Source organism: Dipteris shenzhenensis, chromosome 13 (assembly GCF_047967505.1).
Source record: "Dipteris shenzhenensis isolate YYH24624 ecotype China chromosome 13, Dip_SZ_1.0, whole genome shotgun sequence".
NCBI lineage: Eukaryota > Viridiplantae > Streptophyta > Polypodiopsida > Gleicheniales > Dipteridaceae > Dipteris > Dipteris shenzhenensis.
The window spans coordinates 54,465,862-54,475,386 of record NC_141608.1 but is presented as its reverse complement, the minus strand read 5'-3'; positions in this window follow the sequence as shown (position 1 = coordinate 54,475,386).

Here is a 9,525-nt window from a genome sequence, read left to right as displayed (position 1 = left end):
CCTATGCAAAGGAGGAAGATGTCTCCATACTCGGCCTACTTCGCCAAATTCTTGCCTTCTCAAAATTGAAGCCAGTTATTGAGTAGAGGCAAGGGGAAAGGCCTAGGGGGTAGCTTCACTCTTTGACCACAAAGAGGATTCGATGATGGATGATCATTTGGGCAAAACTTTGGAATGTAGGAGCAAGCATCAATTCCAACAGGGTTTGTTGGCCAACGAGACGATGGGTATTCCATTTCTTGGCATCTCTTAGCGAGTGGGGAAGTGGGGAAGATGTATGCTCCAAGTTCTCCTCTTTCTTAGTGATAGTGGGAAAGTTGGAGTTGGCAACCTCTCCTCTGTTGTTAAGTTCAATTAGTTTACTTCATTTAGCTAATTGCTAAGTGTTGCAGTTAGCTTAATGTGGATTAATGTGAATTATTGTGCAAGTTCTAGATTGAATTGTTTTGTCGTGGCCTTTTTTCAAGCAAAAAAAGAAAATTGTAGGCTTTCGATAATGTTGATTAAGTGTTAGAAATTTTAGAATTTAGAGCATGCACTTTTCCTTGAATCGATGCTTTCTCATTACAATAGCTATTAATCTGGACTTTGTCCTAGAAGGAGAGAGCGTGGTACTATCAAGAATTAGAAATAATATCAACAAACAAAAAATGACAAATCACATTGTCACACAAATCAAAAGTGGATAATTTAGTTGGTTTGAAAGCATCTAAGCTAAGTTTGAAATTACAAATTAAAGCCCCCTGAAAAGAATCAACTCTTGCTCTCTACACTGTCCTTCCCCCTTCCCCTCTTCTTTGCCAACGCACTCATCCTCTCCCTCCTTGCCATCTCACCCATCCTCTCCTGCCGACTCGCCCTCCTCTCTCCCTTCCCTTTGCACTACTTTCATCTTGCTCGTGCTCTCCTACATGTCGCCCTCCTCTCTCCCGCTTCTCTTTGTCTGTGGCCCCTCTTCCATCTCTCCTTTCTTGCACACACACTAGGGCACTCATGCCATCTTGCTACCTACTTGCAACACATCGAAAGCATCATGAGAAAGGGAAGAGGGAGTTGTTTATTGACAAGTCAGGTAGCTCATTTCGATCTTAGGAGGCACATAAGCTATAGTTGCCTCCCTACTCGGCATCCCTACAACGTGTGCACACACACACTACCACTAGGTTGGTTGTCGCATATAGGGGTTTCGTTGTTGGAGATAAAGTGAGCCTTCCTTGGTTCTTCCCTATGCCTCCCCTCACCTCCATGCTCTTCTTGTCGTCCCTCTTCTTGTCGTCCCCTTGCCCCTCTCAATAGTGTAGGGCCCCTTGTAGCTAGGTTATAGATTTTAGATTAAACTTGATGTTTGTGTTTAGGTCCATATTTCTCTCATCTATGCACCTTTGCTTCATTAGAACAATGTAAGCTCCTTTTGCTTGAATTTGCCCTTCTTTCTTGTAGCTAGGTTATTAATTCTAGATGAAACTTGATGTCCGTGTTTAGGTCCATATTTCTCTCGTTTATGCACCTTTGCTTCATCAGAACAATTTTAGCTCCTTTTGCATGAATTTGCCCTTCTTCCTTGCCCACTTTAGGTCATTCTTTCTGGACGAGAGAAATATGGACCTAAACATGGACATCAAGTTTCATCTAAAATCTATATATATACATATATATATATATGGTGCGTTGCCCTATCAGCTAGATTTAGATGCTCATTTGGGAGAGACTGAAATGAAATTGTTTAGACTTTACAAGTAGTTGTAGGCTGAATGAAGAGATTTTGGACTACTTTTTGATTAGCCTTCTCGTTTAGTGCTAGCCTTCATCATAGCTGAGTCTGCCCTTCACCTCCGGAATATTGATAGAAACTTAGTATGAAGACTTTGTATAAATGGATGCTCGAGTATGTGCGGGTGTGTGGATTTGTTTGTGTGAGAGCATATTTTTATACTATGGTCTACCCCCACTGTTGGGCCCTGATGACGTCAGTGTAGCTAGTCCCTGCCATGTGTGATGGAGTTTATGGTTTTCAACCTTGTGACTATCATGAGATTGAAACTGCACTATGTTGTGTTTTCAGAGAATGAGTTTGGGAATGTTCCTGGAATCATCTAGGTGTGTGTGTGTGTGTGTATATATATATATATATATATATATGTATGTGCATGCACACATGCACGCGCACACATGTATGTGCGCACGCACATGCACGCACACGCACACACATACACAGAGAGGTTTAATGGTAGCTTGTTAAGCTTTATCCTGGTCTCTGTCCTCGCTATCTCATGCGCAGCAGGTAGATGTCTCCATTTTTTTTTGCCAACTTCCCCAAGTTCTAGGCCTTCTCAGAATTGAAGCCAGTTACTGATTAGAGGTAAGGGGAAAGACCCAGGGGGCAGCTTCAGCCTAGCTCTTTGGATGACCACAAGGAGGAAAATGTGGCGAAGTGATAGAGTTTTTTGATTGTTCGTATCAAAGCTTAGGAATGGAGGAGAAAGCCTCAATTCCAATAGGTTTCTCAATCAGCTTTGACTTGTCAAACAATGGGTATCTTGGCATCTTTGCATTTGCAAGTGGTGAAGGGGGGAGATGCAGCTCCAAATTCTCCTTCCTTTGTAGTTGTGGGGCAGTCGACGTCAGTAGCCTCTCCTCTGTTAGACTTCAGTTTAGTTTTGGTTCATTTAGTTTGATTTAGTTTGGTTTATTATATGATCAACATGCACTCATTTTAATTTAATAAGCTAAGTGCCAAGTGTTGCACTAGTTATTTGCCAATCTACCAAATGAAAATGGATTGGCTATTATTGAAAATCTAATCAAACCACCCTCCTCGACCTTAGGTAGTAATAACTTAATGAATCCAAAGAATGGACTTGGATTCCTACAAAGGTTTGGAAGAGGTGATGTTCTTAGAAGTTACTTTGGTAGAGGCCCAACGAGCAGAATTCAAGGTACCATGGAGATATGCGCTCTACATACTGATATTCCAAAAGATGATTCTCTTAGTTCACATCTTGTCATTGGGGAAAGTTCCAACTCCTCGAATACCAACAAAGGAAAGAGGTCTTTTATTTGTTGATACCAATGCATCCATTAAGAAGAAACTAAAGTGGTCTTCTTTATAAAACATGTATATGTAAGTGGATGACTTTGGGAGAATTACCCTAAGAAAAACTCCCTCTAATGAATTGAGAATGGATTGGTGCATCTTTTCTACACTAATAGATATTTGGAATTGGTTACTATTAAGTCTAGCATTATTAAACTTGTTCAGTTTTTAGTGAAAATAATGTGGAGCAAGTTATAAAGCGTACTATTGGCTTGAAATATGATCGACCCTTAGCTTTGATGTTCTTAACAGTTTAAAAGTCTTCATGGAAAAATCTTCATGTTCATTGTGATTGTGAACAAATTTAAATCTTTTTTGGTGAAAATTCCTTCTAATGAAGATGTAAGATCATTGATACTATTTTTTTTTGAAATAAAGTTATGCCAAAATAAATAAACAAAGAACCAAATAATATCCCTTTTCAGTATTGTAAAATGGGACATGCACTAAAATTCCTTAATTACTTTTGGATGATGTCATGAGTTCCATGAACATCTCTAGTAATTCAAGTGTCAGATCCCATTAATCTATGTAAAGTATAGCTACCCCTAAGAGATTTTTTCGTGTGCTTATATTATAGACCATATTGAAGGTTGTGATTACAGGACTTCATTACAAAATATTGTGTACAACTCAACAATACAAGCCATAGTCTCAGCCAAGAGATTAGCATAAAAGGATCCCTTACTTGAAATCAGAAACCTTCTTTGTAGTTGAATTCAACATTGCCATTTTGAGAGATATTTCTCTAACATATGCAATGCTCAATTCTCTTATCTTTAAACTACTATTTTTCTCCAAAACCAAGGAGTAATATATGATATATGTACTCTACCTATTACCTAAGGGAAGGAAAAATTGAGGGTTTGTTATACGTGGCACTTTGGGGAAGAAGAGCTTAGGAAATGCTGCCATATGTGCCACCCTTGGACTCGGACTATCACTACCTCTTGGATTACCACCCTTGGACTCATGGACTTTAACGGATAAATTCTTCACACCATAATAAATGTTTGGCTATTATCCAACATGGTGACACTTTGAAGCAACATTTTTAAGCTGACTACAAGTATCCCATGGGTTTTTCTTACTCCCCTCCCTATTGCAGTTTGTACTTATTCTAGTTTGAGTACAAGTTTATTGAAAGACTTTAGAATGTGCAAGCCCTTCATACCCTTTCCCATTTTAAGGAAGATGCACTTGTTTTTTTTCTGCAATTCCATGTGCTTGCAAGGCTCCTTAAAAGTATCAACACACTCATGGTAGAATCCTTACATTCCTAGACCCCTTAAAATCCCAATTGATTCCCCCCCACTCTTTCTCCTAGTAAGTATTCAGTATATCGAGGAGCCCCCTCTTACCATTGCGCTATTCGAACATACATAGTTTGTAAGTGAACCCCCCCTTGTAATGATCATTGAGTGAAACCCCCCTTGTAATGATCATTGACACATCATAGATTTTCATATAGAATGCGAGAACCCTTGGAATTTATGTAAATTTGTTCATGCATAAATGTGGAAAAACAGTTCTCACAAAGGAATGCAAGACAATGACTACAATAAATTCTGTTCTCAAAATAATTTCAAAAAATGCTTATGTCAATAACTTGTATTCATTGATATAATAATAATGAAAAATGGTGCAATGAATGGTGCAAGGAAGTTCCCTCCACAACATCAACAGTCTGTATCCCAAGTGGCCTCTTCTCACTTTTGCAACTATTGTGGTGGCAATTGAGACTTTGGGGAGCCTATCGACCATCTAGCAAATATCTACTCCCTCTTGCCCTTTCTTAGGCAAACCAAGAGCAACGACACCCGATGTGATAAAATGTTTAACCTTAGATTGCATTGATGTTCATGTCAAAGTAAAAAACTATAAACAGTAAGGATGCCCTCTTTGCATTGTCTATGTCCTATTTGCATATTTGTGAGATGCCCATTAATGTAGACAAAGGTACCCCTGAAACTTTTTCACTTTGCCAAGACTTACTGTCTCACATATGCATCCTTGATTTTGACAATCAACGGTTTCTCACTTGCCTCATGCTTTCCCTCTCCCTACAATGTGCATTCTCGATTATCTTCATGTTTCATTGTTTCTAATGGGCTAATTTCATCCTCTCCCTTCCTTACAATCTTGAACTTTAGAGCTTTGCTTTTCCTCTTGGTATCTTCCTCTGACATTTGAATAACTTTCAGGGTCTTCTACCCCTTAACCATTAGAGACAAGGATTGAGTTGCGTTAGAGTGCACCTCTATCTTGGCTATCACTTTTGCTTCCATCCTCTTGGATTCACTTGAGTTGGTTCTAAGATCCTCCAATGCAAACACAAATTTTCACTTAAGCATGTAGTGGGGCTGCTTCTCCACCGACAAGATGCTATAAAGGATGGGAAAGCTTGATGGAAGCCATGGAAAATGATTTTAAAGGTCAACCACCACCAATTGAACCCATTTGTGACTAATATTAGAGATTTCATTTCTGAAATAAAGGACTGCATCTCCATATATATGGAGAGGCTAGACACTCAATTGGATGTACAAGTAGAAAAGAGATTCAATGTAGAGGAACTAGAAACCAAGCTACAAGGTCCTTAATGCATGTTATGTGTTGAGATAGGTATACTACCCTTAGAAGAACAAGACCTAAACATGGTGACCAAACACATGTAAATAGATTTCCATGCAAAGCAATGAACGCAAGTAGACACAAGTGCTAATACAAAGCAAAGATGGAATGTATGGCTCATTGTGGGAGTTAGGTTTCTTAGATCTCCAAGCCATACAGATGGAAATCAGTAACATAGAAAGTCTTAAATAAGGAATGGTGAGAAGCAAGTTGGAAGTACTTAAACTCAAAGAGTTGCTAAGTACCTCAAAGAGCCACATTTGTTATTTGAATAGTCTTACTTTCTTGTCCCATAGATTGTCTTGGGTCTATGGGATTGTCGTGGTCTCTTATGGATAGTAGTAATATCATATCACATAATCTCTCTCTCTCTCTCTCTCTCTCTCTCACACACACACACACACACACACACACACACACACACACACACACACCCACCGACACACCCACACACACCCACACACACCCACATACACACCCACACACACCCACCCCCCCCCACCCACCCACACACACACCCACACACACCCACCCCCCCCCACCCACCCACACACACACACACACATACACACACACACATGCACGCATGCACATGTATGCACACATGTTCATTCATGTGCACATGCTTACAAGATGCATGCATGCATGTAAGTGCACATGCACGCGCACATGTATCATACGCAGATATCCTCTTGTAGTAAAATTTTGGTCTTATTTTTCTCTTACATTCTAAAGCTAATTTGTACTTATCTGTGCTTGCTAGATGCTTGTAGCCATTTATCGTCTTTCTAGAGACTCAAGAATCTCCATAGTCCTACTAAGAGTGGTGTGAATTGCCCATGTACTAAGATCTATAGAGGACTCAAATGGGGAAACCTTAACCTAATGGGTAAGTTGTAATATTAAGTTGTAGATATTCTTATCTCTCTTCATTGCTTGAACAAATATGTAAATAATATGTAGCTCACTATAACTTCATCATCTCCAATACCTGTAGATTGTTGGGGTAGTCGGTTGCCGCTATAGCGAGATGTCTCATAAGTGTTAGAACCTTTGATGGGAGCCATTACATTTGAAACATTTTAATATCATTTTGTATGTGGAAAAAGGTGCTTTTTTGTCTCAATTCCCCTTTGAACATCACCAAAGAAATCATCATCAAGCATCTTTTCTACGAGCTTTTGCAACAATGTCACATATACCTCCTCCTCCAGCATCTCAGTGGAAATGGTGTCTTAATTTTTTAGAAAATGGTAGTTAGAATCTAGCTTTACTCATGTTAAACAAGCCCTACTAGGAAGGGTTTGAGTGTAACAAGACAAGGAACAATCATGGGCAATAAATGCAAAAGCTATGCCTAGGAATATACCTAGAATCCTTGATTTTTCCACTTATAGCCAAAAAAAAAAAGACGCAATAACAATTGTTTATGCTCTCATATCATTGGATGATGATCTTTTTTAATGCTTAGTATGGCCTTGTAGAAGATTATAAATGTTTCAAGAAGAAGAGAGCATGATGTTTCGACAAGAAGAGACCTTATGCAAAGTAAATTCCAAGATTGCAATGGGAAAAACACGAGAGGGAGAAATCATCTTCGAGTAAAGATTCTCAATTAGATTCATTGTACACTAAAACAACATAACCTCTATAGCAATAAAGAGTATCTATAAAGATTACGTAAAATACTAAGTTCTAGAGGAATAACAGGTTGAATTGTCAAAACTGTATGGCAACCTTAAATGTCATTTAAAAGATAGACATTGAAAACTATGGGGATGAATTGTAGCAACAACAAGCTCTAGTACCATTCAAACTTATCACTAGACTATGAAGGACATGGGACGAATCAAGGAAATTGATGATTGTGTTTTTTTGTTAAGAGTGAATGATCATAAGAAAAGTAAGTCAAATTGATCAAATGCCCACTCATGGGGATGTACTATTAGGTGATTGTAGAAATTATCATTTGTACTCAAGCCACCAATTGTGTTAGTTGTTGCAATCAATTGATGAATCATACACCAACTAATCCCAACACAATTGTACGCTTGATATACATACATCAAAATACACACCTTGCAACCAATTGCAATCACACCAGTAACACTAGTGACATTAGTATTAATATGGAATCACCCAAAATACTAACCATCTAGCCTGGCAAAACACAAGTAGTTAGCCGTCCCTAACTAAACTGCACAAAGCATCGACTAGGACCCCTGCCACATCCGGTGTGCTCCTGTGGAATACTTTGCCATAGTCACACTTGACTAAAATAAAATAATTTCCATAGCAAGAGAATATCGAGAATACAACTCTATAACACTCCCTCACTCCGCCTCTCTCGCTACCTAAATTGCAATTAACCTATTAACCTAAGCTAAGCTATATGTTCATTAATTCTGCTCCTCCCCCTCGCCATTCCTCCCCTTCTCCCTGTGTCGCTCCCTATGGCTATCGCTCAACAGGCGCCCCCCTCCCCTCCCTCTCCTATGTCCCTCCCTCCTTTCGCTCAACCCCCCTGCCCCTTTCCTCACTCTCATACATTAGTGTGAGTGTGAAAGAGAGAGGGAAAGGGAGCCTAAAGCGAGAGAGAGAGAGAGAGAGAGAGAGAGAGAGAGAGAGAGAGAGAGAGAGAGAGGGGGGGGGGGGGGGGGGGGAGGGAGGGAGGGGGAAGGGAGGCATAGAGTGCGAGAGAGTGAGAAAGAGAGAGGGGGGCCGGCACATACACACACACAAAGAGAGAGAGAGAGAGAGAGAGAGAGAGAGAGAGAGAGAGAGAGAGAGAGAGAGAGAGAGAGGGGCGGCACACACATAGAGGGGGCCAGGGGGAGGCATAGAGCGAGAGAGAGTGAGAAAGAGAGAGGGGGCCCCAACACACACACACAAAGGGGGGGGTTGACTAATATATAGAGAAGGAAGGTGATGATGGAAGGAGCTAGAATCTTCGAGAGGAAGCCTTCGATAATAGTGCCTTGTAATGCTGATTAGGTCCTATTTGCTTATGTTAATCCTACCCGTTCGCCCCTCGTCTAATTAATCCTCGAATAAAACTCATCGGGGCATGTATTGTAATTAGACATATTTGATGGCAGTGTGTTTTGAGGTTTGTATACCAAGTGCAATTGTGTTGGGATTAATTGATATGATGGTTCATTCAATTGATTGCTACTAGCATCATTGGTCAACTTGAGTACAAATGAGGAGTTTGATATTGAGGAATGGAGATGATGAAGATGTTACCAATTCATGTGTAAATCAAGTGGAATGGTCATGGGCCAATATTTGTAAAGAATGTGAGGGTATCAACTTGCCATGTGCCACAATTTTGTATTATAGTTTTAGGCCATGGGCATTCTGTATTATAATTTGTATTAGTTTTAAGTGACGTGTCACATTTTTGTATTATATCAAATAATTTTTATATTTTGTATTATATTGATTTAAATAATGCACATGTGCTTCTTGAATATAAGCTATAGTGTATTGGAGATGGTGGGTAAGCTCTACCAAAAATTGTGATTGAAGTACTAATAGGTGTAAGTAGGCAACAATCCACACAGTCAAAATCATTTGACTAAGGGAGAGCGAACGGAATGTAGAAAACATGATAGGTACTAGGTTCAATTCTAACTCCATGGACAACTTCCACACCTTCGTAGAACAATCAAATAGATGATATGCTTGGTGATTCACATGGAGAGCAAAATGTATAAGTTTATGAGGTTAGAATTTAGATGCAAGTGGGTTGTAGCACCTGAAACCGAGTAGTTAATGAACAGAGTGGAATGGAG